General features: G+C 43.1%; 1 protein-coding gene across 1 annotated transcript in view; it reads left to right on the top strand.

The window, feature by feature from the left end:
- The first annotated feature begins 13,439 nt into the window (after positions 1-13,439).
- The window catches only part of ajm1 (apical junction component 1 homolog), a 36,981-nt gene continuing 25,792 nt past the window's right edge, over positions 13,440-24,628 (top strand). Inside the window, exon 1 of the mRNA XM_021601673.3 lies at positions 13,440-13,651. The gene's annotated coding sequence lies outside the window, so the exon portion shown is untranslated. The remainder of the gene's footprint in view (positions 13,652-24,628) is intronic.

Genomic DNA, 24,628 nt, shown 5'->3' with positions numbered 1-24,628 from the left:
TATTCACTATGTACAGTATGTTACCCAGCAGGAGATGCTGTATTCACTATGTACAGTATGTTACCCAGCAGGAGATGCTGTATTCACTATGTACAGTATGTTACCCAGCAGGAGATGCTGTATTCACTATGTACAGTATGTTACCAAGCAGGAGATGCTGTATTCACTATGTACAGTATGTTACCCAGCAGGAGATGCTGTATTCACTATATACAGTATGTTACCCAGCAGGAGATGCTGTATTCACTATGTACAGTATGTTACCCAGCAGGAGATGCTGTATTCACTATGTACAGTATGTTACCCAGCAGGAGATGCTGTATTCACCATGAGCAGTATGTTACCCAGCAGGAGATGCTGTATTCACCATATAAAGTATGTTACCAAGCAGGAGATGCTGTATTCACCATGAGCAGTATGTTACCCAGCAGGAGATGCTGTATTCACCATGTACAGTATGTTACCCAGCAGGAGATGCTGTATTCACTATGTACAGTATGTTACCCAGCAGGAGATGCTGTATTCACTATATACAGTATGTTACCCAGCAGGAGATGCTGTATTCACTATATACAGTATGTTACCCAGCAGGAGATGCTGTATTCACTATGTACAGTATGTTACCCAGCAGGAAATGCTGTATTCACTATGTACAGTATGTTACCCAGCAGGAGATGCTGTGTTCACCATGAGCAGTATGTTACCAAGCAGGATATGCTGTATTCACCATGAGCATTATGTTACCCAGCAGGAGATGCTGTATTCACCATATAAAGTATGTTACCCAGTAGGAGATGCTGTGTTCACCATATAAAGTATGTTACCCAGCAGGAGATGCTGTATTCACTATGTACAGTATGTTACCCAGCAGGAGATGCTGTATTCACTGTGTACAGTATTTTACCCAGCAGGAGATGCTGTATTCACCATATAAAGTATGTTACCCAGCAGGAGATGCTGTATTCACTGTGTACAGTATTTTACCCAGCAGGAGATGCTGTATTCACTATGTACAGTATGTTACCCAGCAGGAGATGCTGTATTCACTATGTACAGTATGTTACCAAGCAGGAGATGCTGTATTCACCATATAAAGTATGTTACCCAGCAGGATATGCTGCATTCACCATATAAAGTATGTAACCCAGTAGGAGATGCTGTATTCACCATGAGCAGTATGTTACCCAGCAGGAGATGCTGTATTAACCATATAAAGTATGTTACCCAGTAGGAGATGCTGTATTCACCATGAGCAGTATGTTACCCAGCAGGAGATGCTGTATTCACTATGTACAGTATGTTACCAAGCAGGAGATGCTGCATTCACCATGAGCAGTATGTTACCCAGCAGGAGATGCTGTATTCACCATATAAAGTATGTTACCCAGCAGGAGATGCTGTATTCACTATGTACAGTATGTTACCAAGCAGGAGATGCTGTATTCACCATATAAAGTATGTTACCCAGCAGGAGATGCTGTATTCACTATGTACAGTATGTTACCAAGCAGGAGATGCTGTATTCACCATATAAAGTATGTTACCCAGCAGGAGATGCTGTATTCACCATGAGCAGTATGTTACCCAGCAGGAGATGCTGTATTCACCATATAAAGTATGTTACCAAGCAGGAGATGCTGTATTCACCATGAGCAGTATGTTACCCAGCAGGAGATGCTGTATTCACCATATAAAGTATGTTACCCAGCAGGAGATGCTGTATTCACTATGTACAGTATGTTACCAAGCAGGAGATGCTGTATTCACCATATAAAGTATGTTACCCAGCAGGAGATGCTGTATTCACTATGTGCAGTACGTTACCCAGCAGAATATGCTGTATTCACTATGTACAGTGTGTTACCCAGCAGGAGATGCTGTATTCACTATGTACAGTATGTTACCCAGCAGAATATGCTGTATTCACTATGTACAGTATGTTACCCAGCAGGAGATGCTGTATTCACTATGTACAGTATGTTACCCAGCAGGAGATGCTGTATTCACTATGTACAGTACGTTACCCAGCAGAATATGCTGTATTCACTATGTACAGTATGTTACCCAGCAGGAGATGCTGTATTCACTATGTACAGTATGTTACCCAGCAGGAGATGCGGTATTCACTATGTACAGTATGTTACCCAGCAGGAGATGCTTTATTCACCATATAAAGTATGTTACCCAGCAGGAGATGCTGTATTCACTATGTACAGTATGTTACCCAGCAGGAGATACTGTGTTCACCATATAAAGTATGTTACCCAGCAGGAGATACTGTGTTCACCATATAAAGTATGTTACCCAGTAGGAGATGCTGTGTTCACCATATAAAGTATGTTACCAAGCAGGAGATGCTGTATTCACCATATAAAGTATGTTACCAAGCAGGAGATGCTGTATTCACCATATAAAGTATGTTACCCAGCAGGAGATACTGTGTTCACCATATAAAGTATGTTACCCAGTAGGAGATGCTGTATTCACCATATAAAGTATGTTACCCAGCAGGATATGCTGTATTCACTATGTACAGTATGTTACCCAGTAGGAGATGCTGTATTCACCATATAAAGTATGTTACCCAGCAGGAGATGCTGTATTCACTATGTACAGTATGTTACCCAGCAGGAGATGCTGTATTCACTATGTACAGTATGTTACCCAGCAGGAGATACTGTACTCACCATATAAAGTATGTTACCAAGCAGGAGATGCTGTATTCACCATATAAAGTATGTTACCCAGCAGGAGATGCTGTATTCACTATGTACAGTATGTTACCCAGTAGGAGATGCTGTATTCACTATGTACAGTATGTTACCCAGCAGGAGATGCTGTATTCACTATGTACAGTATGTTACCCAGCAGGAGATGCTGTATTCACTATGTACAGTATGTTACCCAGCAGGAGATGCTGTATTCACTATGTACAGTATGTTACCAAGCAGGAGATGCTGTATTCACTATGTACAGTATGTTACCCAGCAGGAGATGCTGTATTCACCATATAAAGTATGTTACCCAGCAGGAGATGCTGTATTCACTATGTACAGTATGTTACCCAGCAGGAGATGCTGTATTCACTATGTACAGTATGTTACCCAGCAGGAGATGCTGTATTCACCATATAAAGTATGTTACCCAGCAGGAGATGCTGTATTCACTATGTACAGTATGGTACCCAGCAGGAGATGCTGTATTCACTATGTACAGTATGTTACCCAGCAGGAGATGCTGTATTCACTATGTACAGTATGTTACCCAGCAGGAGATGCTGTATTCACCATATAAAGTATGTTACCCAGCAGGAGATGCTGTATTCACTATGTACAGTATGTTACCCAGCAGGAGATGCTGTATTCACTATGTACAGTATGTTACCCAGCAGGAGATGCTGTATTCACCATATAAAGTATGTTACCCAGCAGGAGATGCTGTATTCACTATGTACAGTATGTTACCCAGCAGGAGATGCTGTATTCACTATGTACAGTATGTTACCAAGCAGGAGATGCTGTATTCACCATATAAAGTATGTTACCAAGCAGGAGATGCTGTATTCACTATGTACATTATGTTACCCAGCAGGAGATGGCTGTATTCCAGGTCAATACCAAAGACCTGACTGTGATAGATCTTGAGCCAGTGGAAGAACCTGCCGAGATGAATGACCTATTGAGTGAGTGTGTGTGTGTGTGTGTGTGTGTGTGTGTGTGTGTGTGTGTGTGTGTGTGTGTGTGTGTGTGTGTGTGTGTGTGTGTGTGTGTGTGTGTGTGTGTGTGTGTGTGTGAGTCGTACCGATGGATTCCATTCAGAAGTTGATCTGCTTAGCAGGCTCTTTTTCGCCTGTATTTCTGTCTTCTTCTCTTCGTCGACCCAGGGGTGTATAGGAGGCTGATGGGTACAGCAGTCATAGACAAGGAGCAGGGCGCATTAATAATTCATGGACAGGGCTGAGCGTTAGCTGAGCATCAGGACTGCAGAGCGCTCATGATTGGGGGAAACCCTCTCCCACAGAGCAGGATGGGATGAATGCTAATAGGCTAATGTGCTAAGTTATTAGCAACGCGCTAGGCTATGCCACGCTAGCTAGGCTAACATTGGTTTTTCCCTCCATTTTGGTTGTATTTCTCAAACCTGCCAAATATACTAGCTGCCCGTCTTGTGATATAAAGGCATGTGGGTGTTGTCAAGTTGCACATTTCCCCTGCAGAGTCCAATCAATACTTTGTTTCACCAGATCCTGCTGTAGCTTCCTACATTATGCGTGTTGCCGTGGGTCTGGGGGAATCGTATATCCATATGAGCGCTTGTGGGAATTAACGTGGCCAATGTGTGCATTCATTCCAAGGTCATTGCAAGCATTGGCGATTTTGATGCCAGATAGTATGTCTAGACTATGTTGTAGCTCTTTCTGTCCGGAAATGATTTAATCGAAGGGGGTATATCAGACCTTTACAGAATTGTTTCAGTAGTGTTAAATGATACACAGTAGATATCAATTAACTTTGAGGAGCACAAGCAGAAATGTGACCTGTTACTTTCCACGTGTACATGGTCGGAGGAAGTAGTTTGGGGGTGGGGGTGCTGCAATTTTCTGCAATTTCTGGGGGGCGGCTATATCAGACCACTAATACAGGTCTAGTAAAGCCCCAGGGCACAACTTCCGTGAGATTTTTTGTTGTTGTCCCTCTCAAAGAATATTGTTTAATTAAAAAAAAAAAAAAAAAACGATTTTTCAGGCTCAGCACCCTTACATCCCGTGGCACGTATAGCTTATCTTAGTCTTGCTACAATGGTCCAAAAGCTCTGATCTTTAGTCAATATCTACTAAAGTGTTCTCCTCCTATTGCAAAAAGCAAGTTTTGTTTAGTAATGGTAGACCAGTGGCCTAGCATGAGTAATACACTGAATAGAATATCATTGCTGTCAATTGTTGCGTGAAAAAAAACGGGCTGGATATCCAGCATACATCCCATACTGTACTGTACATGCAGGTATATGATCCGAGCACATTACTCTTCATATTGATCGAAACTAGTTGATGTAAATCAATATTATTGGGATTTTCACCACCCATATACCAACAACCCCTCCCCCCAAATAATACTATCTGTCTGGGAGGCATGCATGTTTGTCCCCTATGATAGTCATTGATTAAACTATACTCTGCAAATCCCTGCATAATCCTATTTGAGGCAGATTATGCTCTTTGGTCCTGCCAGCGCTAGATTGACTGATAGTTCCTGAGAGGCCTCTTCACCAAGGCAGGCCGAATGGAAGAGGGGCATTGATCCTGTCCTGCAGCCGCCTCCATTCTACACACTGATAGCTCGGTGAATGCACAGCTGGCTTGCGCTAATGTTACTGGTGTATAGCCCATTAAGAATCCATCTGCATGTAGTTAGCAGGCGCTATGGCTAAGCTAGTGGAGTGCAAACATGTTAAGCATCTATCTACAGGGATGCTATCTATCACTAATGCTAGCATGAAGCGTATTTTATTTATTTAACCTTTATTTAACTAGGCAAGTCAGTTAAGAACTCATTCTTATTTACAATGACGGCCTACCAAAAGGCAAAAGGCCTCCAGTGGGGACAGGGGCCTGGGATTTAAAAAATACAAAACAATATAACTATAGGACAAAACACACATCACGACAAGAGAGACAACACAACACTACATAAAGAGAGACCTAAGACAACAACATAGCAAGGCAGCAACACATGACAGCACAGCATGGTAGCAACACAACATAACAGCAGAATGGTAGCAACACAACATAACAACAGAATGGTAGCAACACAACATAACAACAGAATGGTAGCAACACAACATAACAACAGAATGGTAGCAACACAACATGGTAGCAGCACAAAACATGGTGCAAACATTATTGAGCACAGACAACAGCACAAAGGGCAAGAAGGTAGAGAAAACAATACATCACACAAAGCAGCCACAACTGTCAGTAAGAGTGCCCATGATTGAGTCTTTGAATGAAGAGATTGAGATAAAACTGTTCAGTTTGAGTGTTTGTTGCAGCTCAATCCAGTTGCTAGCTGCAGCAAACTGAAAAGAGGAGCTACCCAGGGATGTGTGTGCTTTGGGAACCTTTAACATAATGTGACTGGCAGAACAGGTGTTGTATGTGGAGGATGAGGGCTGCAGTAGATATCTCAGATAGGGGGGAGTGAGGCCTAAGAGGGTTTAAAAAATAAACATCAACAAGTGGGTCTTGCGACGGGTATACAGGTATGACCAGTTTACAGAGGAGTATAGAGTGCAGTGATGTGTCTTATAAGGAGCATTGGTGGCAAATCTGATGACCGAATGGTAAAGGACATCTAGCCGCTCGAAAGCACCCTTAAGTACCAATCTATAAATTATGTCTCCGTAATCTAGCATGGGTAGGATGGTCATCTGAATCAGGGTTAGTTTGGCAGCTGGGGTGAAAGAGGAGTGATTACGATAGAGGAAACCAAGTCTAGATTTAACTTTAGCTTGCAGCTTTGATATGTGCTGAGAGAAGGACAGTGCACTGTCTAGCCATACTCCCGAGTATTTGTATGAGGTGACTACCTCAAGCTCTAAACCCTAAGAGGTTGTAATAACACCTGTGGGAAGAGGGGCATTCTTCTTACCAAACCACATTACCTTTGTTTTGGAGGTGTTCAGAACAAGGTTTAGGGTAGAGAAAGCTTGTTGGACACTATGAAAGCGTTGTTGTAGAGTGTTTAACACAATATCCGGGGAGGGGCCAGCTGAGTATAAAACTGTCTCATCTGCATATAAATGGATGAGAGAGCTTCCTACTGCCTGAGTTATTTTGTCGAGGAGAGTTGCCTTTTCTGGGTGTTTGGAGTCATACCATGTTGGATTGGTAATAACCTTAAAAAGGTTATAACCAGAAAGGTTAACATCAGTATTAAAACAACTCTTCCTTAACCACATCTCAGTAATGACCAACACATCTGGATTTGAGCTGTGAACCCACACTTTCAATTGATCAATTTTAGGTAATACGCTTCTAGTGTTAACGAATAAGCTTCTACTGTTAATGTGCAGAAAACCCAGGCTTTTATGAAAGCAGAAATCAGTGAAGCAGATATCAGAGCACAAGTCAGAATTGGGGCTAGCAACAGTAGATGGGCCAGGGTGTACATGCACATTTCCAGATATCATCCACAGTAATACAATCAAGGCACGACATAGGACATGGAGAGCTCTGCAGTGCTGATTTATGACATCTGAATGTACATCAGATGGCAAAAAGATCATATTGTCCAGAAATGTCATTAGGTAACATGAATACAAAGCCGGCGAGAGGTGGTTAGAATAGGATGGGATGCCAAAAGTCTATGTAACAAATAGAGAGTCAGAGTCCCCGAGTGTGGGAACAAACAATGTCTGTTCCATGGTTGGGTAAAGAAAGTTTGTAGTCAACAAAGTATGCAGGAGTGATGAGGCAAATAGCAAAATGCACAAGAACAAATGTAAATATATAATGCCTTGGGGCGAGCCATTGTAAGCTCAGTAACTCGCACCAACAGTGCAGATTTCTTGTAGAAAATGCCAGTGAATGGTCTTTGAACATCAGGTGGGGGCTTCAGAGGACGCTTCAAAGACTCCTGCCACTTGTTGGTCCAAAAGGCCTCAACACCTTTTACTTCACACCTTAGTGCCAAGTGAAGTTGTATCTTGTCTGTCCTTGCAAGCCTGGCAGCCTTAACTCAGCATTCAGTCCCCATAAAGTCAAATATATCATTGTAATATCCTTTTTAAAAATATATATATACATTCTTGGCTTTCAAAATAGCATCAGACCAAACACTACTCACTCAATTCCAGGTTGGATGGTGTCCACAGGTCTCTGCTGTTTGTTTTGTCTAGAGCACCCTCCGTATAGCTTGGAAAAAGGAAACCTTGGAAGCAGTAATCTCTCCGGGTTAATTTTGGTCAAAATTAGGTTGTAGGTTTGGAGTATGATACCCCGATAGGATTATATCTGCATGGCGACATGCAGGGGACTGCAATATTAGGTAAAATATGGTTTTAAGAAAACATTGGGATAAGTTTGATATGATGCATTTATCGCATATTGTGGAACAACGATAAGGTAGGAAACCAACAGCCTACATGTACTTAACTACAGTGCCTTGCGAAAGTATTCGGCCCCCTTGAACTTTGCGACCTTTTGCCACATTTCAGGCTTCATTTCAGGCTTCAAACATAAAGATATAAAACAATTTTTTTGTGAAGAATCAACAACAAGTGGGACACAATCATGAAGTGGAACGACATTTATTGGATATTTCAAACTTTTTTAACAAATCAAAAACTGAAAAATTGGGCGTGCAAAATTATTCAGCCCCTTTACTTTCAGTGCAGCAAACTCTCTCCAGAAGTTCAGTGAGGATCTCTGAATGATCCAATGTTGACCTAAATTACTAATGATGATACATACAATCCACCTGTGTGTAATCAAGTCTCCGTATAAATGCACCTGCACTGTGATAGTCTCAGAGGTCCGTTAAAAGCGCAGAGAGCATCATGAAGAACAAGGAACACACCAGGCAGGTCCGAGATACTGTTGTGAAGAAGTTTAAAGCCGGATTTGGATACAAAAAGATTTCCCAAGCTTTAAACATCCCAAGGAGCACTGTGCAAGCGATAATATTGAAATGGAAGGAGTATCAGACCACTGCAAATCTACCAAGACCTGGCCGTCCCTCTAAACTTTCAGCTCATACAAGGAGAAGACTGATCAGAGATGCAGCCAAGAGGCCCATGATCACTCTGGATGAACTGCAGAGATCTACAGCTGAGGTGGGAGACTCTGTCCATAGGACAACAATCAGTCGTATATTGCACAAATCTGGCCTTTATGGAAGAGTGGCAAGAAGAAAGCCATTTCTTAAAGAAATCCATTAAAAGTGTCGTTTAAAGTTTGCCACAAGCCACCTGGGAGACACACCAAACATGTGGAAGAAGGTGCTCTGGTCAGATGAAACCAAAATTGAACTTTTTGGCAACAATGTAAAACGTTATGTTTGGCGTAAAAGCAACACAGCTCATCACCCTGAACACACCATACCCACTGTCAAACATGGTGGTGGCAGCATCATGGTTTGGGCCTGCTTTTCTTCAGCAGGGACAGGGAAGATGGTTAAAATTGATGGGAAGATGGATGGAGCCAAATACAGGACCATTCTGGAAGAAAACCTGATGGAGTCTGCAAAAGACCTGAGACTGGGACGGAGATTTGTCTTCCAACAAGACAATGATCCAAAACATAAAGCAAAATCTACAATGGAATGGTTCAAAAATAAACATATCCAGGTGTTAGAATGGCCAAATCAAAGTCCAGACCCGAATCCAATCGAGAATCTGTGGAAAGAACTGAAAACTGCTGTTCACAAATGCTCTCCATCCAACCTCACTGAGCTCGAGCTGTTTTGCAAGGAGGAATGGGAAAAAATGTCAGTCTCTCGATGTGCAAAACTGATAGAGACATACCCCAAGCGACTTACAGCTGTAATCGCAGCAAAAGTTGGTGCTACAAAGTATTAACTTAAGGGGGCTGAATAATTTTGCACGCCCAATTTTTCAGTTTTTGATTTGTTAAAAAGTTTGAAATGTCCAATAAATGTCGTTCCACTTGTTGTTGATTCTTCACAAAAAAAATACAGTTTGATATCTTTATGTTTGAAGCCTGAAATGTGGCAAAAGGTCGCAAAGTTTAAGGGGGCCGAATACTTTCGCAAGGCACTGTATGTATTGTCGAGTACATTCATTATCAATTCCATATTTGTATTTTCCATGCAAAATAAAGAATCTATTGCATCATGACTGTAGAAATGAGAGCCTAGAAAATAATCACATTACTGTACAATGAGAGCCCTGAAGGCCTTGGCAAATCCATGTAATCTCCACAAAACACAGCAAACATGGGAGAAATTCTCCCTAGGAATTTGAGAAGTCAATACTAGCAATAGGTAGACATGAACTCACTGGCATAGCAACTGATAAACCAGCATAGCAACTGATAAACCAGCATAGCAACTGATAAGCCAGCTCTTGAATTGAAGTATCTACCACCCACTTAGAACCCTGAAATTCTTGTGATTTGAATTGAAGAGAGATTCAACGCAGCATGAAGTCATCCACATTTCATAAATTACGTTGTCACAAATAATTCCATTTGAACCGAACAAAATGCATTTTAGAGTGTTACATTTAAAAGCACAATTTTTTTCCTCCTTTTTTGAATGAAAGAGAGGGCATGAAAATTGGAAACCCTAAGGTCATTCTATTCAAACAGTAATGAGTCGGGATACAGTAGTACACACACACACACACACACACACACACACACACACACACACACACACACACACACACACACACGTTACCCACCCCAAGGACGGGAGGCAATCTTGTTCCATTGTAGACATGCACACACACTCTCTCTCTCTCTCTCTCTCTCTCTCTCTCTCTCTCTCTCTCTCTCTCACACACACACACACACACACACGCGCGCACACACAACCCCCCACACATTACCCATCTCACTGTGGTAGACCCTCAGTCAAACAGGCACAAATCACTTGTTTAATGGCCTGTTAAAGGAGGTGCTCTCCTGTTTGTGTTTCTCCTAGGTGTTGTAAACCTGGAGCGTCCAAACATCTAAAGATATACTATCACTTTGAGATAATTCACACTTGAATCAAATAAGGAGACGCTAAAGGAAATACCTCGATCCTGACTAGTCTCCGAGTCTCTGCCGCTGAAAAACATCCCAACAGCATGATGCTGCCACCATGCTTCATCGTAGGGATGGTGCCAGGTTTCCTTGAGATGTGACGCTTGGCATTCAGGCCAAAGAGTTCAATCTTGGTTTCATCAGACCAGAGAATCTTGTTTCTCATGGTCAGAGTCCTTTATGTGCCTTTTGGTAAACTCCAAGCGGGCTGTCATGTGCCTTTTACTGAGGAGTGGCTTCTTTAATGGCCACTCTACCATAAAGGCCTGATTGGTGGAGTGCTGCAGAGATGGTTGTCCTTCTGGATGGTTCTCCCATCTCCAAAGAGGAACTCTGGAGCTCTGTCAGAGTGACCATCGGGTTCTTGGTCACCTCCCTGACCAAGGCCCTTCTCCCACGATTGCTCAGTTTGGCCGGGCGGCCATCTCTAGGAAGAGTCTTGGTGGTTCCAATCTTCTTCCGTTTAATAATGATAGAGGCCACTGTGTTCTTTGGGACCGTCAATGCTGCAGAAATGTTTTGGTACCCTTCCCCAGATCTGTGCCTCGACGCAATCCTGTCTCGGAGCTCTACGGACAATTTATTCGACCTCATGGCTTGGTTTTTGCTCTGACATGCACTGTCAACTGTGGGACCATATATAGACAGGTGTGTGCCTTTCCAAATCATGTCCAATCAATTGAATTTACCACAGGTAGACTCCAATCAAGTTGTAGAAACATCACAAGGATGATCAATGGATGCATCTGAGCTCATTCTCATAGTAAAGGGTCTGAATACCTATGTAAATAAGGTATTTCTGTTTTTTTTATTTTTATAAATCTGCAAACATTTCTAAAAACCTGTTTTCACTTTGTCATTATGGGATATTGTGTGTAGATTGATGAGGGGAAAATGTATTGTATCCATTTAAGAATGAGGATGTATGTAAAAAAATGTGGAAAAAGTCAAGGGGTCTGAATACTTTCTGAATGCACTGTATATAGAGGTTAAACAGCTACTGTAAAATATATTGATGGACAGCATCTTCAACATTATTTATGGTGAAACCTCAAAGTATGGACATTACTATGTTTCAGCATCCTACTACTGCACTTCTGAGGAACAATCGGAAGCCTGGTTTATAGTTCCCGGAAGCATGCAGGACAATATGAAAGGACAATAACAGGCCAGCGCGGTACAGTTTGGGTTGCCGCTAGTCTGAGTCAGGTATGCGAGTCAGCATGTTAACTATTGTCCCAACAGCTACACAAACCCCAGAGAGGGATTACTCATCCCAATTACTTTTCTTACTAATAGAGTAACCAGCTGGCACAGTGGTGTGTGTCCTTGACTAGATGGACAGGCAGAGGCTAAGTAATATATAACTAGAGTTATCCAAGTCCTTGCTGTTGATAAGATGGGAACGTTTCTTGATCCACCTGACCTAACTACAAGTCTGGGCTTGTTCATGATGAGGTCCCTACTTTCAAAAATATCCCCCCAGGGTTCGTACTGAGAGTTAATCTCAAAGCATATCCAGCCACTTGAGACAGCAAGGCCCGCCTCCACAATTCCAGATACACATTACTTATGAATATTAATGATGTAGTAATGAGTTTCCATTTCTAAAAACCCATGTCTAAACAGAATCAGAAGGCAGACACTATTTATTTTAAGCTGTGAGACAGTGAGCTAAGATTCCATCGTTGATTCCCTTTATGTGAATGTTTGTAACATTGTTGACATTGTTGAAATTAGGCATAATGTTGTTTTGGAGTCTAGACATAAAAATGTGACGTTTAATTTGCTTTGTTTTATCAGGAAATGTCACTTATTTCAACAAATACTCTTGAACAGGGAATGTTCAGTTCAATTGTTTTGCAATCAGAACATACCATGTGTCTCTTTAAGGTTAAGGCTACAAACCACTGTACTAGCCGACCGACACTTTACATTGCTATGGGTAACCATGCTGCAGAAATAACATAGTCCATTGGGATATACTCCAAGTTGACACTCCATGACCAGCAGTAAGCTCCTCAATCACAATAACCCTTTACATCTTGCTCTCCTGGGTAAGATGTAAAATCATGGTCATGGAAACTATCTTAAACTCCACTATGGATATTGTTGAACAAACACCAAGAATAAAACACACTTATAAGAATATAGTTCGATTTACCATGCCAATGACTGCACCTCTTCTTCCTTGGCTTTATATTCAAAGACCCTCCCCCTTAGACTCAGTCCTCCAAAAAATGTAGGGTGATACTTTAAAAGAAAGGGTATATAATATATGCTTGTGTCTTTAAGTAATTAATCAAGTTCAATAATTAAATTGATGAGCGAGATCATGAGGCAATCATTATAAATGTAACCATGTACAAATGTGGACTACAACATAATACATATTGATTATGAAGGCTATATAATACATCTACGAAATGTATGCCTAGAATTAGAAAATGTCAAGGTTGATTGTCATGCGTCGATAGCACATAGGTCTAACATCAGTACTAGATGTTATATAGATAGGTCCTTGGATGAGCAGTAATAATGTAGTGCGTCAGTGTAGCGGTAGCCTAGCGTGTAGTCTCTCTCTTTTGCACACGCACGCACACACACACACACGAATCAGCACGCCCCTTTTAAATGCATATTAGACGCATTGGAAGCCCCGGGTGCAGGTAGTGTGTAGTCAGTCATCCATCGTAGGCTAGATGGTGCAGAGCATACGCAGAAATCCACTAGCAGTTGGGAAAGAAGGAAGAGTAGTACATGGTTCACCGATAAGGCGGATTACAGTTCTACCTCTAAAGATGCTCGATGTCGTCATTGTGTAGCAGCATTACATCCCTGTCAAAAATGGACAAGCATTCGCTTGGAATATGGACTAAAGCGGTAAGAGTCACGTTATTGGTTCTTCACGGTTCTTTCAACAGATATCGACATAAGAAAATACATTTCAGGGGATGTAACATTCTATAGTTGTTAGTCGTTTGCATCTCAAGCGTCCTCTGTCCCCGCATCCCCATTTTCTAGCGTTCATCTACTCATTGGCAAACTATGGATGCATGCTTAAACTAATCACGGGAAGGACAGATCATCATGCAATGATTTTGAGCGCGCTTCACAGAGCGACTGCGTCCATACTCCATACTGGATCGATTACAATTAATTTACGTTTTAAAATCAATTTTACACTTTGGTAGCCTAACGCAATTTCGATGTGCTTAAAATGCGCATCAAATGTGTTTGAACTCTACCATCATAACCTATAAGACCATCATTAATAGTCAGCATCTGTCCTATTCACAACCATATAGACTACCAACTCATCTGTTTTCACCGAATATAGGCTAATGCTTACTGCTGCATTTTGCGTTCTTATAGAGAGGTCAAATATCCTTAAATATAGCATTCTTCCTCCACAATAAAACCATCTGGTTCCCGCAATAGCCTGTTTCACATCTGGAATTGATAACGTGGGACCTCACAACTCGACGAATTCAAAGCATGTGCTGTCATGGTAATAACCTTATCATCCCCCAAGCACGTAGCTTTACTACACTGTTACTACACAGTAACCACGTGACTCAGAAAAAAAAAACAAGCTTCATGGGTTTCCCAACTGAGATTAACCTCCAGCTAAGCATGATGAAATGGCCTGCTCAGGTCACGTGGCGCTGGATGCTGAGACTCAATGCATGCCTTGCCTTGCAACAAGAGCAGAGTGTTATAGGTCCATAATGCATTACTGGGTGCAGTCAATGAAGCATACAACTCCAGGAGGTATGATGCCTTTTTCTTGGCTCATCACTGTTGAGTATAAATTATTCCATGTTTAGGCTACAATTGAGATATCCGTTTTAAGGATAGGTTTGTAGATAAGGTGTGTAGCAGTACATCCACAGGCAGTATTGCTGTTGACTGTGAAATTATATTCGCATAAAATATGCAATATGAATAAATATACTCAATGCCATGATTAGGGATATGGAATGGATGGTCTGTGGTATTTAAGAAAGGGCCAGGCCAGCTTGCATCAGTGGCAGTGGACTAGCCTGGTCCCAGATATGTTTGTGCTGTCTTTGCAACTCCAATGGTCATTGTTTGGCCTGACAACAACCATAGAAGTTGGCAAGATAAAACAAACTGATCTGTGACCAGGCTAACAGTGAACAATCATCCATGTGAAGTGACAAATGGCACAGGGCCAACATTGCATTGAACCTTCCTAGAGTAAGTGAAGTCCTAATATCGATCACTAATGGCATTTTTAGCAGATGTTCTTATGAATTAAGTGATACTTAGTCACACACACACGCCACAGCCAGCATGCTTTTTTGTAGGGTGCCGTGCACATCTTTCACAGTGGATGAAGAGTAGATATAATTTGTCTTGAGCAGGGACAGATAACAAAATGAGCACGCAGGGCTGGGGCCCCCCTGGAAGTCGGGGGGCCCTCAGAGAGCATATAGAATTACAGGAAATTAGCTTTTAAACTGCAACATTTTCTCTCAGCCTCATGGCAAAATGTGTGTAATAGCAGGAAATGCACTTATTTCCAAAAATAATAGTAAAAAACAAACAAAATATTAAAGTATTTTTTTGGGGGGTGGGGGAGGTCGGTGTCAGGGGGCCCCAAATGCTGTAGTCCAGCCCTGGTCTTGAGTTATTTTTGTAAAGTTTGTTAAAATTCATAAATAATATTTCGTTCATAATATGCCTAAGTGGTAGATGGTATTATTAGTCTGTTTCTCTGGACTCAAAGTGTCCCTTGAGGTTGGCATGTGAAAAATGATTGTTCTTTATGTGCACTACACATTGACTAGCCATGCCCACATGAACTCACACGTGGCATGTGACAGACACACGCACGCACACACACACACACACACACACACACACACACACACACACCCTGCTTTTGAGTGATTCCTTATGATTCCCTATGAACCCCAAAGTGTAATCCATAGAAAAGTCCTTTGGAGGAAGGATTGTTGACACATGTTTGACATTTGTATATAAAAGCATAATTTAGAAATAATTAAAGTTGGCATATTAATGACATTTTTGCCTTACCTAGGCCTCTTTTAAGACTCCATAATGTTTCCTCTGTTGATGTTACAAAGAAAAAATTGGTGTCATAAGAAACTTTACATCTTGCTCTGTAATATGATTAGTATTTTGATTTAAATAAAACAATTTGTACATTAATTTATGAATAGGAAAATATAAACATGAATATAAACTAGAGGTCGACCGCTTAATCGTAATGGCCGATTAATTAGGGCTGATTTCAAGGTTTCATAACAATCGGAAATCGGTATTTTTGGACACCGATTTTGCCGATTTTTTTTATTTATTTTTTACACCTTTATTTAATATTTTTAACTAGGCAAGTCAGTTAAAAACACATTCTTATTTTCAATGACGGCCTAGGAACGGTGGGTTAACTACCTCGTTCAGGGGCAGAACGACAGATTTTCACCTTGTCAGCTCGGGGGATTCAATCTTGCAACCTTACAGTTAACTAGTCCTTGTGCACTCCACAAGGAGACTGCCTGTTACGCGAATGCAGTAGAAGCCAAGGTTAGTTGCTAGCTAGCATTACACTTATCTTATAAAAACAATCAATCAATCATAATCACTAGTTAACTACACATGGTTGATGATATTACTAGATATTATCTAGCGTGTCCTGTGTTGCATATAATCTGACTGAGCATACAAGTATCTAGGTATCTGACTGAGCGGTGGTAGGCAGAAGCAGGCGCGTAAACATTCATTCAAACAGCACTTTAGTGCATTTTGCCAGCAGCTCTTCGTTGTGCGTTAAGCATCACGCTATTTATGACTTCAAGCCTATCAACTCCCGAGATGAGGCTGGTGTAACCGAAGTGAAATGGCTAGCTAGTTAGTGCGCGCTAATAGCGTTTCAAACGTCACTCGGTCTGAGCCTTGGAGTGGTTGTTTCCCTTGCTCTGCATGGGTAACACTGCTTCGAGGGTGGCTGTTGTCGTTGTGTTCCTGGTTCGAGCCCAGGGAGGAGCGAGGACAGGGACGGAAGCTATACTGTTACACTGGCAGTACTAAAGTGCCTATAAGAACATCCAATAGTCAAAGGTTAATGAAATACAAATGGTATAGAGAGAAATAGTCCTATAATTCCTATAATAAGTACAACCTAAAACTTCTTACCTGGGAATATTGAAGACTCGTGTTAAAAGGAACCACCAGCTTTCATATGTTCTCATGTTCTGAACAAGGAACTGAAAAGTTAGCTTTCTTACATGGCACTTTTTACTTTCTTCTCCAACACTTTGTTTTTCATTATTTAAACCAAATTGAACATGTTTCGTTATTTATTTGAGGCTAAATTGATTTTATATGTATTATATTAAGTTAAAATAAGTGTTCATTCAGTATTGTTGTAATTGTCATCATTACAAATAAAAACATTTTTAAATCGGCCGATTTGTATCTGTTTTTTTGGTCCTCCAATAATTGGTATCGGTATCGGCGCTGAAAAATCATAATCGGTCGACCTCTAATATAAACTCAGCAAAAAAAGAAACGCCTCTTTTTAAGGAACCTATCTTTCAAAGATAATTCGTAAAAATCAAAAAACTTCACAGATCTTCATTGTAAAGGGTTTAAACACTGTTTCCCATGCTTGTTCAATGAACCATAAACAATTAATGAACATGCACCTGTGGAACGGTCGTTAAGACACTAACAGCTTACAGACGGTAGGCAATTAAGGTCACAGTTATGAACATTTAGGACACTAAAGAGGCCTTTCTACTGCCTGGAAAAACACCAAAAGAAAGATGCCCAGGGTCCCTGCTCATCTGCGTGAACGTGCCTTAGGCATGCTGCAAGGTGGCATGAGGACTGCAGATGTGGCCAGGGCAATAAATTGCAATGCCCGTTCTGTAAGACTCCTAAGACAGCGCTACAGGGAGACAGGACGAACAGCTGATCGTCCTCGCAGTGGCAGACCACGTGTAACAACACCTGCACAGGATCAGTACATCCGAACATCACACCTGCGGGACAGGTACAGGAGGGCAACAACAACTGCCCAAATTACACCAGGAATGCACAATCCCTCCATCAGTGCTCAGACTGTCCGCAATAGGCTGAAAGAGGCTGGACTGAGGGCTTGTAGGGCAGGACCTCACCAAACATCACCGGCAACAACGTCGCCTATGGGCACAAACCCATTGTCACTGGACCAGACAGGACTGGCAAAAAGTGCTCTTCACTGACGAGTCGCGTTTTTGTCTCACTTGGGGTGATGGTCGGATTCGTGTTTATTGTTGAAGGAATGAAAGTTACACCGAGGCCTGTACTCTGGAGTGGGATCGATTTTGAGGTCGAGGGTCCATCATAGCATCATTGGACTGAGCTTGTTGCAGGCAATCTCAACGCTGTGTGTTACAGGGAAGACATCCTCCTCTCTCATGTGGTACCCTTCCTGCAGGCTCATCCTGACATGACCCTCCAGCATGACAATGCCACCAGCCATACTGCTTGTTCTGTGCATGATTTCCTGCAAGACAGGAATGTCAGTGTTCTACCATGGCCAGCGAAGAGCCCGGACCTCAATCCCATTGAGCACGTCTGGGACCTGTTGGATCGGAGGGTGAGGGCTAGTGCCATTCCACACAGACATGTCTGGGAACTTGCAGGTGCCTTGGTGGAAGAGTGGGGCAACATCTCGCAGCAAGAACTGGCAAATCTGGCTCAGTCCATGAGGAGGAGATGCAGTACAGTACTTAATGCAGCTGGTGGCCACACCAGATACTGACTGTTACTTTTGATTTTGACCCCCCTTCGTTCAGGGACACATTATTTAATTTCTGTTAGTCACATGTCTGTGGAATTTGTTCAGTTTATGTCTCAGTTGTTGAATCTTGTTATGTTCATACAAATATTTACACATTTTAAGTTTGCTGAAAATAAACTCAGTCGACAGTGTGAGGACGTTTGTTGTTTTGCTGTGTTCATGAATATACAAAAATGAAATTGTTAATTTGGCAAATTTTCCAATATATTGTTTAACATAATGTACTCTACGGGCATATCAAAGTTCTCAATACTTCTCAACTCATGACCAGTAATACATGATGTACTTTAACACCTTACAATTAACATAGGCCTAACCTCTTGGAAACCCAAGACGACCAAGTGATCTTGAACATAGCCTCACTGTACAGCTGTGATGACTTATTCATTCATTCCTTCATCCATGTTGGCCTAGATATCACTGTCTCACACATAACCCAGTACATGAAAGCCCTGATATTTCCCCCTGTAGCTGGCCATGTCTTTATGTTCAGCTCTAAGGATCATGGAGCACTGGCAATGTTTGGTTGACTGCATGGCTAAATTAAAATGGGCTTCACTCACTTGACCTACACTATCCACGTGTAGCATGTTGCTAAGTATCCATACCATTTATTTGAGTACAGCTCAGTTGCTAATGGTTAGCCGCTAGCCTGACTCACTAGGCCAGCTGAACTGCCCTGAGGGCTGGAGTATGCCATGTAATGTGTGTTTCTACAAATTGAAAAACATGGCCTTCTGTGTCCTTCGCCCCTACCCTACCGTGGCCTAATAACAATGACACATCCCCACTGTTTACAAGCTTTATCACTGGGCAAAATGTTTCCATATCAGGGGATATCTTTACTTGACACATTTTTGATATTCTACAGAATACAGACCATTTCCAATGCATATTTTACATTTGTGGATTTGCACCATATCCTGACAAATTCTGAATCTAGATGTGTCTTTTAGACATATATGATATTGGGATTACTCCTGTTTCCCATGCTTGTTCAATGAACCATAAACAATTAATGAACATGCACCTGTGGAACGGTCGTTAAGACACTAACAGCTTACAGACGGTAGGCAATTAAGGTCACAGTTATGAACATTTAGGACACTAAAGAGGCCTTTCTACTGCCTGGAAAAACACCAAAAGAAAGATGCCCAGGGTCCCTGCTCATCTGCGTGAACGTGCCTTAGGCATGCTGCAAGGTGGCATGAGGACTGCAGATGTGGCCAGGGCAATAAATTGCAATGCCCGTTCTGTAAGACTCCTAAGACAGCGCTACAGGGAGACAGGACGAACAGCTGATCGTCCTCGCAGTGGCAGACCACGTGTAACAACACCTGCACAGGATCAGTACATCCGAACATCACACCTGCGGGACAGGTACAGGAGGGCAACAACAACTGCCCAAATTACACCAGGAATGCACAATCCCTCCATCAGTGCTCAGACTGTCCGCAATAGGCTGAAAGAGGCTGGACTGAGGGCTTGTAGGGCAGGACCTCACCAAACATCACCGGCAACAACGTCGCCTATGGGCACAAACCCATTGTCACTGGACCAGACAGGACTGGCAAAAAGTGCTCTTCACTGACGAGTCGCGTTTTTGTCTCACTTGGGGTGATGGTCGGATTCGTGTTTATTGTTGAAGGAATGAAAGTTACACCGAGGCCTGTACTCTGGAGTGGGATCGATTTTGAGGTCGAGGGTCCATCATAGCATCATTGGACTGAGCTTGTTGCAGGCAATCTCAACGCTGTGTGTTACAGGGAAGACATCCTCCTCTCTCATGTGGTACCCTTCCTGCAGGCTCATCCTGACATGACCCTCCAGCATGACAATGCCACCAGCCATACTGCTTGTTCTGTGCATGATTTCCTGCAAGACAGGAATGTCAGTGTTCTACCATGGCCAGCGAAGAGCCCGGACCTCAATCCCATTGAGCACGTCTGGGACCTGTTGGATCGGAGGGTGAGGGCTAGTGCCATTCCACACAGACATGTCTGGGAACTTGCAGGTGCCTTGGTGGAAGAGTGGGGCAACATCTCGCAGCAAGAACTGGCAAATCTGGCTCAGTCCATGAGGAGGAGATGCAGTACAGTACTTAATGCAGCTGGTGGCCACACCAGATACTGACTGTTACTTTTGATTTTGACCCCCCTTCGTTCAGGGACACATTATTTAATTTCTGTTAGTCACATGTCTGTGGAATTTGTTCAGTTTATGTCTCAGTTGTTGAATCTTGTTATGTTCATACAAATATTTACACATTTTAAGTTTGCTGAAAATAAACTCAGTCGACAGTGTGAGGACGTTTGTTGTTTTGCTGTGTTCATGAATATACAAAAATGAAATTGTTAATTTGGCAAATTTTCCAATATATTGTTTAACATAATGTACTCTACGGGCATATCAAAGTTCTCAATACTTCTCAACTCATGACCAGTAATACATGATGTACTTTAACACCTTACAATTAACATAGGCCTAACCTCTTGGAAACCCAAGACGACCAAGTGATCTTGAACATAGCCTCACTGTACAGCTGTGATGACTTATTCATTCATTCCTTCATCCATGTTGGCCTAGATATCACTGTCTCACACATAACCCAGTACATGAAAGCCCTGATATTTCCCCCTGTAGCTGGCCATGTCTTTATGTTCAGCTCTAAGGATCATGGAGCACTGGCAATGTTTGGTTGACTGCATGGCTAAATTAAAATGGGCTTCACTCACTTGACCTACACTATCCACGTGTAGCATGTTGCTAAGTATCCATACCATTTATTTGAGTACAGCTCAGTTGCTAATGGTTAGCCGCTAGCCTGACTCACTAGGCCAGCTGAACTGCCCTGAGGGCTGGAGTATGCCATGTAATGTGTGTTTCTACAAATTGAAAAACATGGCCTTCTGTGTCCTTCGCCCCTACCCTACCGTGGCCTAATAACAATGACACATCCCCACTGTTTACAAGCTTTATCACTGGGCAAAATGTTTCCATATCAGGGGATATCTTTACTTGACACATTTTTGATATTCTACAGAATACAGACCATTTCCAATGCATATTTTACATTTGTGGATTTGCACCATATCCTGACAAATTCTGAATCTAGATGTGTCTTTTAGACATATATGATATTGGGATTACTCCCAATATCGCACATGGGCATTTCCTGTGACTCATTGAATATCCTGAGATATGAGACATCCTATGTTCTCTCTTCATGTTGATGAATATTGACTGTATACATCGCATATCTTGGTTTTCTCAACACATTCAAGATATGAAGCTAGATTGATTCCAGATATGCTTCCCTTGGCTGAGGTCCATATCTGGATATTGGTATGCTTTTTGATATGCTGAAAATGAGCACATGCTCAATCCATATTTTTATTTTATGCACAAATCAGTTTTAGATTCCCATTGGATATCATACATGGTATGGGCGGATATTGACTCATTAGATATCTTGTGATAGGCCTATGTGGACATTTTATTACTGACAGTAGGCCTACATGGTATATTTTCTCAGCACATACAATGCATATTATCTTGACTGAGGACCATATTAGGGTCTTGATATGCATTTTGGTTAGCTAAATACATTTCTGATGGTTATTTGAGTTGACGACATCGTCAGTAATTTGACCAATATGACGTTCATATAATTCTTTCAGACACTAGCTATAATGTTTGTTTTCCCTCTGGATAAAGAGTGCACAAACCTCAAGCTAAAAGCATTGTAACTGGTAGCCTAGCAACAAGAGTTCCAACTGTTGTTTTTTTTTTTATTGGGGCGCCACAAATTAGTGTGTAAACGGTGTGTGCTCAAACTGAGGACTGGAGAAACAAAGAAGTGAGAAGCTGTTCAGAAAATACCTCACCTAACGCTAAAGTGAGATGTTTTATTTATTTTAGTAACTAGAATCAAGAAATTTAGCTAAATTGGCAAACAGCCAGTAGGGAGAGCTAGCTATCCAGACTTGTTTGGGAAGTAAAAGCTAACTGGTAGCCTAGCTAGCTAACAAATAACAAAATTGCTTTCCCTTCAGGGAAAATCATTTTTACGTGACAGCTAACATTTAATTACTGGTTAATATTGTATTACTGGTTTTTGTATTTGTATTGCTGGTTAATATAAGATAGCTAGCTTGTTCCAGTTAGTTTTCTCATCATGAATGAAGCAGGTAGATGGTTATGTGAAATGACAATATTTTCTTGCAATATCGACACAATTTGGATTCATGTTTTAGGCATTGACAGTTTGGAGTGGATCACAGACCAACACTACCACCACGTTGGATCTGGACTGCGAGGGACCATCGCTGACGACCCAATCTGCATCCATCGTCCATAACAAACAGGGCAGACAGGGGGATTGAGGGTGTGCAACTTTTATTTTCTGTTAAATAAATTAAATACATTTTTAGCAAAGATTGGCCTACTTTTGCATCTTTACAGAAAACATGTTTTGATTGGAGCTCTGGATTTGCTATGCTGCATTTTTAAACAGAAATAGTGGTACTTTGGAAAGATTTAGATTATTTAGATTTAGATTAAATATGACGATGTTTGCCTTTCTGTGCCTTGTATAGCCTTTCTGTGCCTACTACACCATAAGAGAAACAAAGGCTCTCTATGGTCAGGGCGTGACAGTACCCAACCCTAAGGTGCGGACTCCTGCCGCAAAACCTGAAACCAAATGGGGGGGTTAGGATGGGTGACTAGTGGCGGTGGCGGCTCCGGTGCGGGTCGTAGCCCAAGGTCCGGATCCGACCAGAGGAGGCCTCCGGCCCTGGAGCTGGGTTGGATGCCGTGCCTGGACTGGGTATCGGCACAGAAGAAGTCTCCGGCCATGGAGCTGGACTGGCCGCCATGCCTGGACTGGGCACCGGCGCAGAGGAAGGCTCCCGCCTTGGAGCTGGGCTGGTCGCTGTGCCTGGATGGCACCGGCGCTGAGGAAGGCTCCGGCCATGGAGCTGGACTGGCCACCGTGCCTGGACTGGGCATCGGCGCAGAGGAAGGCTCCTGCCATGGAGCGGGACTAGACGCCGTGCCTGGACTGGGCATCGGTGCAGAGGAAGGCTCCGGCCTTGGAGCGGGACTGGACGCCTTGCCTGGAAGCTCCGGACCGTTGACCGTCGCTGGAGGTTCCGGACCGTTGACCGTCGCCGGGGGGTTCCGGACCGCTGACCGTCGCCGGGAGGTTCCGGACCGCTGACCGTCGCCGGGAGGTTCCGGACCGTGGACCGTCGCCGGGAGGTTCCGGACCGTTGACCGTCGCCGGGAGGTTCCGGACCGTCGCCGGGAGGTTCCGGACCGTCGCCGGGAGGTTCTGGACCGTCACCGGAAGCTCTGGACTGTGAACCGTCGCCGAAAGCTCTGCACTGTGAAATCCGCACTGGAGGCCTAGTGCGTGGAGCCGGTACAGGTGGCACCGGACTGGTTACACACACTTCAGGGCAAGTCCCAGCTCAGACACAGGACATACTGGACTGGGGAGGCGCACTGGAGGCCTAGTGTGTGGAGCCGGTCCAGGTGGTACCGGACTGGTGACACGCACTTCAGGGCGAGTGCCAGGAGCAGACACAGGACGTACTGGACTGGGGAGGCGCACTGGAGGCCTAGTGTGTGGAGCCGGTCCAGGTGACACGCACTTCAGGGCGAGTGCCAGGAGCAGACACAGGACATACTGGACTGGGGAGGCGCACTGGAGGCCTAGTGTGTGGAGCCGGTCCAGGTGGTACCAGACTGGTGACACGCACTTCAGGGCAAGTGCCAGGAGCAGACACAGGACGTACTGGACTGGGGAGGCGCACTGGAGGCCTAGTGTGTGGAGCCGGTCCAGGTGGTACCGGACTGGTGACACACACTTCAGGGCGAGTGCCAGGAGCAGACACAGGACGTACTGGACTGGGGAGGCGCACTGGAGGCCTAGTGTGTGGAGCCGGTCCAGGTGGTACCGGACTGGTGACACGCACTTCAGGGCGAGTGCCAGGAGCAGACACAGGACGTAC

The sequence above is a fragment of the Oncorhynchus mykiss genome, chromosome 5, assembly GCF_057628025.1.
Source record: "Oncorhynchus mykiss isolate SJ-2025 chromosome 5, ASM5762802v1, whole genome shotgun sequence".
Taxonomy (NCBI): Eukaryota; Metazoa; Chordata; class Actinopteri; order Salmoniformes; family Salmonidae; genus Oncorhynchus; species Oncorhynchus mykiss.
The sequence above is the reverse complement of the archived record's forward strand: the minus strand, read 5'-3'. Positions and strand labels throughout refer to the sequence as shown.